We start from the raw sequence: 10,285 nt of genomic DNA on the forward strand, positions 1-10,285 counted from the left end.
CTTCTTTATCGATATACGTGATATAAAGTGATTCCTTCACCTTCAAACCTATGATAGGACCCAAAAACTAGTCTCCCGTAAGCGATAAATTTTTTGGAGAATTTTTTTGAGCAATCCCGATACTTCAAACACCACAGGAAATGAGTGAGTGCGTTGTAACATAATCCATTGTTCCAAAGTAGCTCTCTTTTTGTCAAGAGTGTCGTAATTCATTGTTACCACACGCCACGGTTACTTATTATCACACCTTGAACGTCCCTATGAATCCGTCCGTTTGTACGGACATTAGAAATACAAAAAGCTTCGGCCCGTGCAGTCAGCAGGTAGGTGTTCGTGTTTTGTTTTGTCTCTTGGACGGGCGATTGTTGCCAGCCACCACGACAAGAAGAGGTAAAAGTGGGCGAGCATACTTATATACGTACATACATGCACAGGGATTGATTGTACATGTAGTTGGCCGACTGCGACCCAAACGTGTAGGTGTGATATGTTAATGAATACCTGTGATGTTGATGGTCGCGCCAGCCCGTGCTCACCACCAGCAATCGACACTTGTCCTTCCTGATAATCTAACCGGTCATTAGGACGACTTATTAAATCATTCCTGACCGTACAATATCTCCTAAAATGGCTATTACCTATCATATCGAAAGCGACAAATCAATAGGCAGTTTCAGATAATCTGGGGAAGGTGACTCCAAAAATGAGACAGTGATTCCTGCCGATTCTTGAAGATTTCTGCTCCAATTGTTCAGACAGTGATAAGCAAGGAAGATTAATAAACTATTAAATACATTGTGGACAGTTAGGGATGAATCCTTTATACAATTAGATCAGTTACTTACAAAACAGTCTTCTTCAGTATTATTCTTCACTTTTCTGCGTTTCTTTTGCACTTTAACTTATAGGTAGAGCTTCTGTTGTATTATTATTATAGTGGCACAGGTATACATAGCTATTTAAGCTAACGTAAAGCTATTTCATGTGTGCTACGCAATGCACAACAAACTTACTCTCGTTGCATGTGCACGTAGTACTGCTACCACAATACATAACTCGACGGCGACTAACCTGATGGCCGCTCCACGGTAAGTCCGATTAGATGCCTGTTTGGTCAACATCACAAACCTGCTACGATCCTTTTCTATTTATTGTTAAACGCACAACGAGGATGCATCCGAAAATAATGGTCAAATATAAACCACAAACCCAATACGGTCACTATCGTATGAGGAATGAGATCTTCAGCTGTTTGGGTTATAGAAGAAGGAAAATCATTTGAAAAAAATATCTATGTATGAGGTAATTTTTGTGTGCTTTTCTTCTTGTTTGTATCTGTTAATTAGATATTACAGACACTACCAATGTTTATCTTATTAGTCTTAAAACCGCAAGCATAATTTCCGAATTCCTAATCTTTTAAGACATTAATGATCAGTAATTTTTATCTTTGTCTCTATTAATTTTTGTTAATTTCCAATAAACAATTTTAAAACTCTAAATTTGTTTATTAGTAACTTTTCATTTGTTGTCGAGTATCATCAACTCCACAAAGAGAAGGGCCTCGCAATGATCTACCCTCTTGGAGCCTCGCAATGACTAAGGCCGCCCCTCTGATTAAATTTCTGGAAAATCTCCATTTTAGTGTAATTTAAATTCCTGCTTCTTCCTGAATAAATTGTTGGTTTCTCGTTTCAGACCAGATTTTCAAGTAATCGTACCGATTTAACCATTGTTGTTTATGCCGGGTGTATGTTCCAGCAGTGTTCTTTATTAAGCCTGCTTCGATCAAAGCAAAGACCAAAGACCCCGGATCAAAACAATCCCATACAATGCGCTGCCTTATTAGGGTAGATCGGTGTGGCTTGTTTTCTGTCGACTTCGTGTCGGACTTGAACACGATGTGGCTGCTGCGATTCTATTTTTAGAACCTTTTAACATTAACCACGGAAATACGATTTTCTAAATGATACAGCAACCAACAAAATTATTGCACCTATATTTTTATAAACTACGTGCTGTTCTAGCCTAAAAGATTAAACTAATTGCAAGTTTAACTAAAGTTCAAAAAGTATCGTGAATTTTGTGTTTTTGTAAAAATTATTTATTTATTCACGAATATCTTTTTGTCCCCTTCAAAGTAATCCCCACCACATATTATACACTTGTGCCAACAACGTTCTTTCCAATCCTCAAATCACTTCAAAAAATCATCTTTTGTGATCTTGTTCAGCACCTCGTTCGATGCCGTCTTTATCAAGAAAAAGTCATAGGGGCCAGATCTGGGGAATACGGTGGCTGCGACATTATTAGTGTGTTGTTTTTGGTCAAACATTCGCGCATAAACAACGATGTGTGAGCAGGGGCGCTATCATCGTGCAAAGGCCAATTTTTGTTCTTCCACAAATCCGGGCGTTTCAGGCAGTTGCTTCGTGCAAATTGCGCATAACTTGCAGGTAATATTTCTTATTGACCGTTCTACCCTGTGGCAAGAATTCATGATGCACCACGACCCTGCAATCGAAGAAAACTGAAAGCAAAACCTTCACATTCGGCCTAACTTAGCGCGCTTTTTTCGATCTTGGCTCGTGTGGCAGCTTCCATTGGGATGATTGAGCTTTGATTTCTACGCTATAACCATAAACCCATGATTCGTCACCAGTTACGACCCTCTGGAGCAAATTTGGGTCGTCATGGACAGAGTCCAAAAGTTCCTTAGCAGTGTTAACGCGGTGCAGTGTTTGGTCAAAATTGAGCAATTTTGATACGAATTTCGCGGCGACCCATCTCATGTCCAAATCATTGGTAAAAATCGAATGGCAGGAGCCAATCGATATGTTTAGATCCTCAGCAACTTCTCTAACGGTGATTTGACGATTGGCTTTTTTTTTCTTCACTTCATCAATGTTTTCTCGGGCATCCGGCACGCTCTTCGTCGTTCACATCTTCTGGGTAATCTTACAACATTTTGTACCACCAATAAACGTTGTTTCGGTCCAAGTTAGCTTGTATTTCATACAAATTTTGATACAGATTCTTTGATCCATTTTTTGGAATAGGCAGAAATCGATGATGAGTCAAAACACGTGCAAGCAAAGTAACTGTCAAAAATTAACTGAACATTCAACATGGCCGAACTTATCGGTATAAGTTAGAAACATGAGTACCAATATAACGCCACAAAATTCAAACTCGCGATAATTTTTGAACAAACCTCGTACTTATGTGATTTTGACGCTAACTTAACAAGTATTATATTAGATTAAAAGTCAAATGACAATTAATACAATGGTGTCGCCGATAACCAAGAACTAATGTTAAGAATCCCTTAGTATACCTCCTCATATATTGCAAAACATGCAAATAGGGAAAGAACTGGTCGGGCCACATGATGATAATTATTATGATACGTAAACGTGTATGCGTAGATAACTAACTAGCGTACTTACATACAAGTCAGTTGACGTTGGCTTTTTCTTTCTTACAAACGTTACTTACTCAGTCAGTCGGTGTCACAGTCAATGTCACCGATCTAATATTACAAACTTGTCCGCAACAGGTGAAACATGTAAAAGTGTGTAGACAGGCACAACCGAAACTTCTAACAATTACTGTTGCAAGTGAAACGTTGTCGTAGGTACAAGAAAAAGTTACACTTTATCTAGCAAAAAAAATGTTTTGAAGGAAGCCAACAACAATTTCTTCTTTTAAATTCGTGTTGCTGTCGGTTTACGACTTTAATAAAACGAGGTATGGACGGGGTTTAGGCTCTAATTGCTAATACACTACAGACCAAGTGGGAAGAAGTGTAGGCGAATCGCAGATTATGTTAAAAACAGGCCTCCTGTAGCATGGTAGAGCTTTTCTTTTATTATTTTTAACAAATGCGTTACGATCAACGTCAAAAGCGATTGGTGCATTAAAAGGTTACATTGAGATGCACCTCTAAGGGAAAAATTGATCGGAGGGGTCATCCGGTGGAACTCAACTTACGGCTTAGAGTCAGGATTCCGAACATGGAGATAAAAAGAAGCTACTCTACGGTGGTATTGAGGATATTAATAAGGAACCACCAAAATACTGGTGCATTAAAAGGTTACATTGAATTTTTTAGGGATGCATCTCTAAAGGAAAAATGGATCGGAGCGGTCTTCCAGTGGAACTCAACTTACGGCTTAGAGTCAGGATTCCGAACATGGTATTGAGGATGTTAATGAGTAACCACCAAAATATTGGTGCATTAAAAGGTTACATTGAAATTTTTAGGGATGCATCTCTAAAGGAAAAATGGATCGGAGCGGTCTTCCAGTGGAACTCAACTTACGGCTTAGCGTCAGGATTCCGAACATGGAGATAAAAAGGAGCTACTCTGCGGGGGTATTGAGGATGTTAATGAGTAATCACCAAAATACCTTGTGCATGGAGACCCCGAATGTTTTGAAGAAAATGTGATTTTATGATGATTAATATTTTGGGGTGTTTTCAAGAACAGTTTCTTGAAGGTCATAATGGCCATTTCGCCATACAGTACCTTTTGTACAGTGGAAGAATAGTATTTCTTCCACTTGAAGAGACCACTATGTCTTATCATGATCATTATAATGTTTTATAACATAAATAAGAAATAGGCAAGATAGGTCGGTATGACACCTTCTCAAGTATGAAGACCTAGATAAAGACTATTAGAAATAGAAACAGGAACTAAGAGGAGGATAGGTAAATTTAGATTAGATTACTATACACAAATATACCAGTTTTAGGGAAAACCGAAGGTTGGCTCAGAACAGGAAAGAGTGAAGGTGCGTGTCCAAACAGTTTTAAGACTGACGACTTTGTGATGGGAGGATAGTTTCCTCGACTTACAACCTAGAGCTGGAGTTCCAAAAATGGGGATAATTATGTACACCCCCGTAGGGGAAAACAGCTACGTTGCGGGGGTAATCAGAATGATGATAAATAACCACCAAAGACCTTATGCATGGGGACTCCAAATGCATTAAAGAAAATGTGATTTTCCGAAATCGGAGGAAATGATTCATAAGTAATTATAATTAATATAATAATATTATTCATAAATATAAGCTTTTTGAAAATTTCTAGAAAGTACGCATTTACCTGTTTGTACCTCCTTCGCACACTTTCTCATTGAGTGGAATTTTTTTCTATTTCGACATCTTACAAGTGGTCTAAATAAAAAACCAGGAAACTAATTTTGGTTGCCACAGCAGAGCCGTAACATCTTGTTAATTGGCCAAAAGCCACGATTATTTCAATTTCTTTGCATTATGTTCTACGAAAAAGTTGTTGCTTTTGGAAATCGTCCCAAATAGGCACGCAAAACACAAACAACAGTCTAGAAGAAATAATCGAAAACAAAGGATTACGGTGAAAAACAACAGCAGCTTTATTTTCTTGAAGTTCCTCTGACAGTTATAGGTATCTATGCAAACCAAATTTAAAAACCAGTATCGTTAAACTATACACATAAATAAAACGATTGACTAAATTCGACGACGCACACACGTCACGCAAAAACTACGAGATAGATCCTGACAAATTCCTTTTTCTAGTTTTATTCCTTTAGTTTCGCCTCCAATAAAAAAGATAATGATACTCCAATAATAATATCAACTTATTAAAGTTTTGATACGACGATTCATACGAGTTGGAGGAAGTATCTACTTCTGCCTCAACGAAACGTAAGCGAAAGTCGCGCATCATTTGATTAACTACAACACTTAACCACGTTTGCAAATCCACGTTCCTAAAATTACAATTCAGTAAAGCAAACTATATATCAATGTTTTACATATATACATACGTTCCGAAATTGGCAAAATAACGTTCTAAAAATTTTGAGGAACAGATTAAGTAGGTGCATGATTTTTGAATCCTAGTTTGCGTATGTCTGACATTGAATGATGTTCACTGTGTGCGTAAAATTGCAAGTTGTTTTCAGTATGTAGCACTTCAACACCGAGTACTATGTCAAGACCGAAGAAGTCACTGTCGAGTTCAGCGGTCGTGTTCTAAGGCGCTAATAGTTCACGCTGAACAACAAAAATAAAGTGCAAACATTACCACGAGTAACGTATAGTATTCCAGGACAAAATAGGAATGGCCAGGAGGCACTACAAATCCACGCATGTTAAAAAATATATATCTTTTGTAACGCCTAGTGTTGGAAGAGACAATTAGTCGCCAGCATTCAGGTAAGGTTCAGAACAGGATAGATCACTAAATGACGACAAAAACAAGGGTACGGATACGGAATTGGAAAAAGGAAAAAAAAAGGTAGAGATAAGCCGCCCCTAATAGAAAGAAGAACTCTAGGAATAGATGGAGCATAATGAATAGACATCATCAATGAATAACAGGCTCAAGACCAAATGGGAAGAAGAATATTATTAATAGTACGTAGATTAAGTTGCAAAACAACTTAATATAGAGCATAACTGCCATTTCTCCATACAGTACCTTTCCTAAAGTGGAAGAATACTAAGTATTTCTTCCACTTCAAGAAATCACTATGTGCAGCAATATAGTCATTGCGCTCTTCAAAGGTTGGTAGGACACCTTCTCAGGCATGAAGGTCTAGTCAGAGACATATTAGAGGCAGAAACGGAAGTTAGGAGGGGTAGAGGTAGACCTAAATTAGATTACTGTTCGCAAATAGCGAAGATTAGCTGAGGATACGAAAAAGTGAAGGTGCGTGTCCAATCAGTCTTAGGATTGACGACCTTATGATGACATAGACATAACATACTTTTTCATAGATGATGAGGTGAGATAGGTTGGTAGGACACCTTCTCAGACATGAAGAGTTAGTTAGAGACATATTAGAAGCAGAAACATGAGCTAAGAGGAGGAGTTACAAATTGTTAAGGATGTACAATGTTCTAGTTTTAGGGAAATGTGAAGATTAGCTCGGGAAGAGTGGAGGCGCGTGCCCAATTAGTCTTAGAACTGATGACCTTATGATGATGACGATAATGAACTTAAATATTTTGCTTGTTTTCGTCGTTAAAATCAAAGCTTCCTTTAAGAAAAGTAAGTACTTTTTCCACTTGAAGAAGCAATCGACATTGTGGTCTTCAATAAACATTGTCCTTGTCCTCTTTGTTAATAATTAAGGCTTATTTGATTCAACAACCAACTTTTGCATAATGTTATTACAGAAGTTTTTAAAGTACTAATTTTCTGGGGAATGCTACGCATGCATGCAATGGGTAAAATGTGCAAGGCACACATGTTTTAGTGGTCGATGTACCATCTTCAATGATGACAAAATTGCTATTATTAACCTCGATTCATGTTCTTTTTGTTGTCGTAAATAAATGACGAGAACTCATTGTATAACAAAACAGAATTGCTTTTAATAATTCAATTCTATCGCTTATTTATTCATCAACCCCCTCGCGTCAGGATTGAAAATATTGCCATTATATAAATACGCAAAACTACGTTTTTCTTTTTGAATAACTTAAATAAACGTTTTCATCGTTTCGAAATGTATTTATATTGGAGAACCGGGACGGACCCAAAAGTATCAGCAGAGAGAAGCTGTTTTAGTAACTTTTCTATAAATTTGCCATCCTTGAATTGTGTAAATCAGCTCTAAAATAAATAGTAGAGTTGCGCAAGGGTTTATTTTAAATTAGAACCTCTCATTCTGTTCTAAATTCTGATAATTTTGGCTTGAGGCCCGGAAGGTTTCCTTCTCAATGCATCATATTACTTATACTTCAAAGACAACAATTTTTGATAAACACGTTTATGTTCTCATTTTCTTAAATAAACCGAAAATACTTCATTAACCACTTTGGCTTTAAGGTACACGAATTAAAACATATTTTGCAACAATTTCTTACTTTTGAATTATAAAGCGTAAACACAAATTCTCCCTATTCATTTTCTTCATTAGTTGTAATAAAGAAGTCAAATTGTCTTGTTTGGAAACACGAAAAATCAAAAGGGAACCAAAAACTGGTTGTATGGTGGTATTATATTACTACCATAGTTCCATCATTGTCAGCTAGTACACATTTTTGACCAAACTCCCGATCCTTTACGAAAGGTGGCTATGTTTATTTAATTTTCTGATTAATTGCTTCGAAATGAAGATTTTTACTACGTGCATATTCTTCGACTTTCACCCACTGTTTGTGAGAAGAAACGATAACAAACGATAGTAAAATAAGAGAAGTTGGAGGGGCTGGAAGAAGGGAATATCAGGAAAGGAATATGGAAGAAGGTATTAGAAATAGAGACGAAAAACGAGATGTACCTTATAGAAAGAGGGAGACGGATTTGAAGAGATTAAAAGTCAATCAGGAATAGGTGAGAGCGTGGTTTAGTTAAGGGATCAAAATAAGGGAATTGATGCAGGGAGAGGATAAGAGAGAGGAATTAAAGTATGTGATGGGTTGGGAAGGGCATTGGATGCCATGGTATAGAAAGAGGGAGGAAGTTAGGGCGAAAAATGAGCGTAAGGGATGTGCACATTGGAAAAAGACAGAAGACAGACGGTGTAAGTTTTGTCACAGGGAAGTAGAATGTCTAAAACTTGTGTGAGGACAGTAAAACTGAGGAGCTCGTTATGAATTGCTACTACTTTTATTTACGTTCACCTTCTTCGACTTTCACCCACTGTTTTAGTATGGACGATCCATATTTTATTTTTTAAGTACAAAGAAGGTTGATTGTATGTGGGAAATAGTGGTAAGAAATAATAAAAAAAGGATAGTAAAATAGGACAAGTTGGAGGGACTGGAAGAAGAGAATATCAAGAAAGAAATATGGAAGAAGGTATTGGAAATAGGGACGCAAAAGTAGACCTAATAGAAAGAGGGAGACGGTTTTGAAGAGATTAAAAATCAATCAGGAACAGGCGAGACGGTGGTTGAGTTAAGGGATCAAAATAAGGGAATTGATGCAGGGAAAAGGACAAGAGAGAGGAATCAAAGTATTTGGTGGGTTGACAAGGGCATTGGGTGCCACAGTATTTGGAAGGAGGGATGGATTTAGGGCAGAAAATGTGTGTAGGGGATGTGCACACTGGAAGAAAACAGAAGACAGACGGTGTAAGATATATTACAGGGAGGAAGAATGTCTAAAGCATGAAGGTTGTCAGAACAGTAGAACTGAGGAGGATGTCGTTTTTTTTGTTTCTAAAATAATTTACTATCGAGATTTCTACGGCAACTAATGTTAAATATTTCAGGTGACTTTAGATTTGCAGTCACCGACCAGGAAAAGGACTTAATCAGTTTGACCTAGAACCGATAGCCTGGAACAGATCCATGTACCTACCTACCGCGGCCGTGAAAGCCCACGCGACGCTAAACGTCGAAAGATTATTAGTTTATGCCGGCTTTTAACAAACAACTTTTTTTTTATCCATTCGAATCGGCTAAAAACCGCAAAACCACTGGCGCCTATGCCTTCACATGGCGCGCAAACGAATGCGTAACTTTTCGTGTCGGCTAGCAACAAATCAACCTATCGCATTTAATAGCTGGCGCCTATTCAATTGCACGCAATCGTGCATACGCATGATTTGTTTTAAAAAGAAAGCAGCTCTGTACGTACTAGCTATCCAATGCATTCATATTATTATTATTTACTATTGGCAACGAACGATCGCGAAGGTGCATCTGAATTCGCCTCTATCTACATAAGTTTGTCGATGAACATTCACGTACTTATAAAAAGACAGATTTTTTCGTTTTAATAAATTGTTGTCTAAGATCGCGATTTCGATCTTTAATGATAACGAAATGGCAATCCATATTTGACGGTGACGACAGAGTAAAATTAAACTTCTGATTAATTTCAAAAAGCTTTTTATGTAGGAAGAATATCTACTAGGATATAAAACCGAAAGTGTAACGTCACGCATCATAGCATCACGCGTCACGCGCCACCTGTGACCCCTGGTGGATATGTCCAAAAGGAGCCATTTTAACAGGCTTCAGAAGCTAGCCTGTTATACAAAAGCGATGTGCCCCTTTCAATGTCTTGGATGCGCGCTGGCTAAATCGTAGGTAGGAAGAAAAAAGCTCATTATACTCTAGACTCTTGTTCATTAAACATACTTTTTCATACAGTACCTGCCAAAAGTTTTGTTCAATCATGAATAGTAGTGCGAGTCGAAAACAAGCGTTAACGCCTTTAATATGTCTTCAAATATAAATAAACATCTCGTTGATATTTTCAGTAGTAATTGGTACCAATAACAGCACATTTGAGCAATGCAATTGTAGTGGATAAAATGGTCAATTTT

The sequence above is a fragment of the Agrilus planipennis genome, unplaced genomic scaffold, assembly GCF_000699045.2.
Source record: "Agrilus planipennis isolate EAB-ADULT unplaced genomic scaffold, Apla_2.0 scaffold110, whole genome shotgun sequence".
Lineage (NCBI taxonomy): Eukaryota > Metazoa > Arthropoda > Insecta > Coleoptera > Buprestidae > Agrilus > Agrilus planipennis.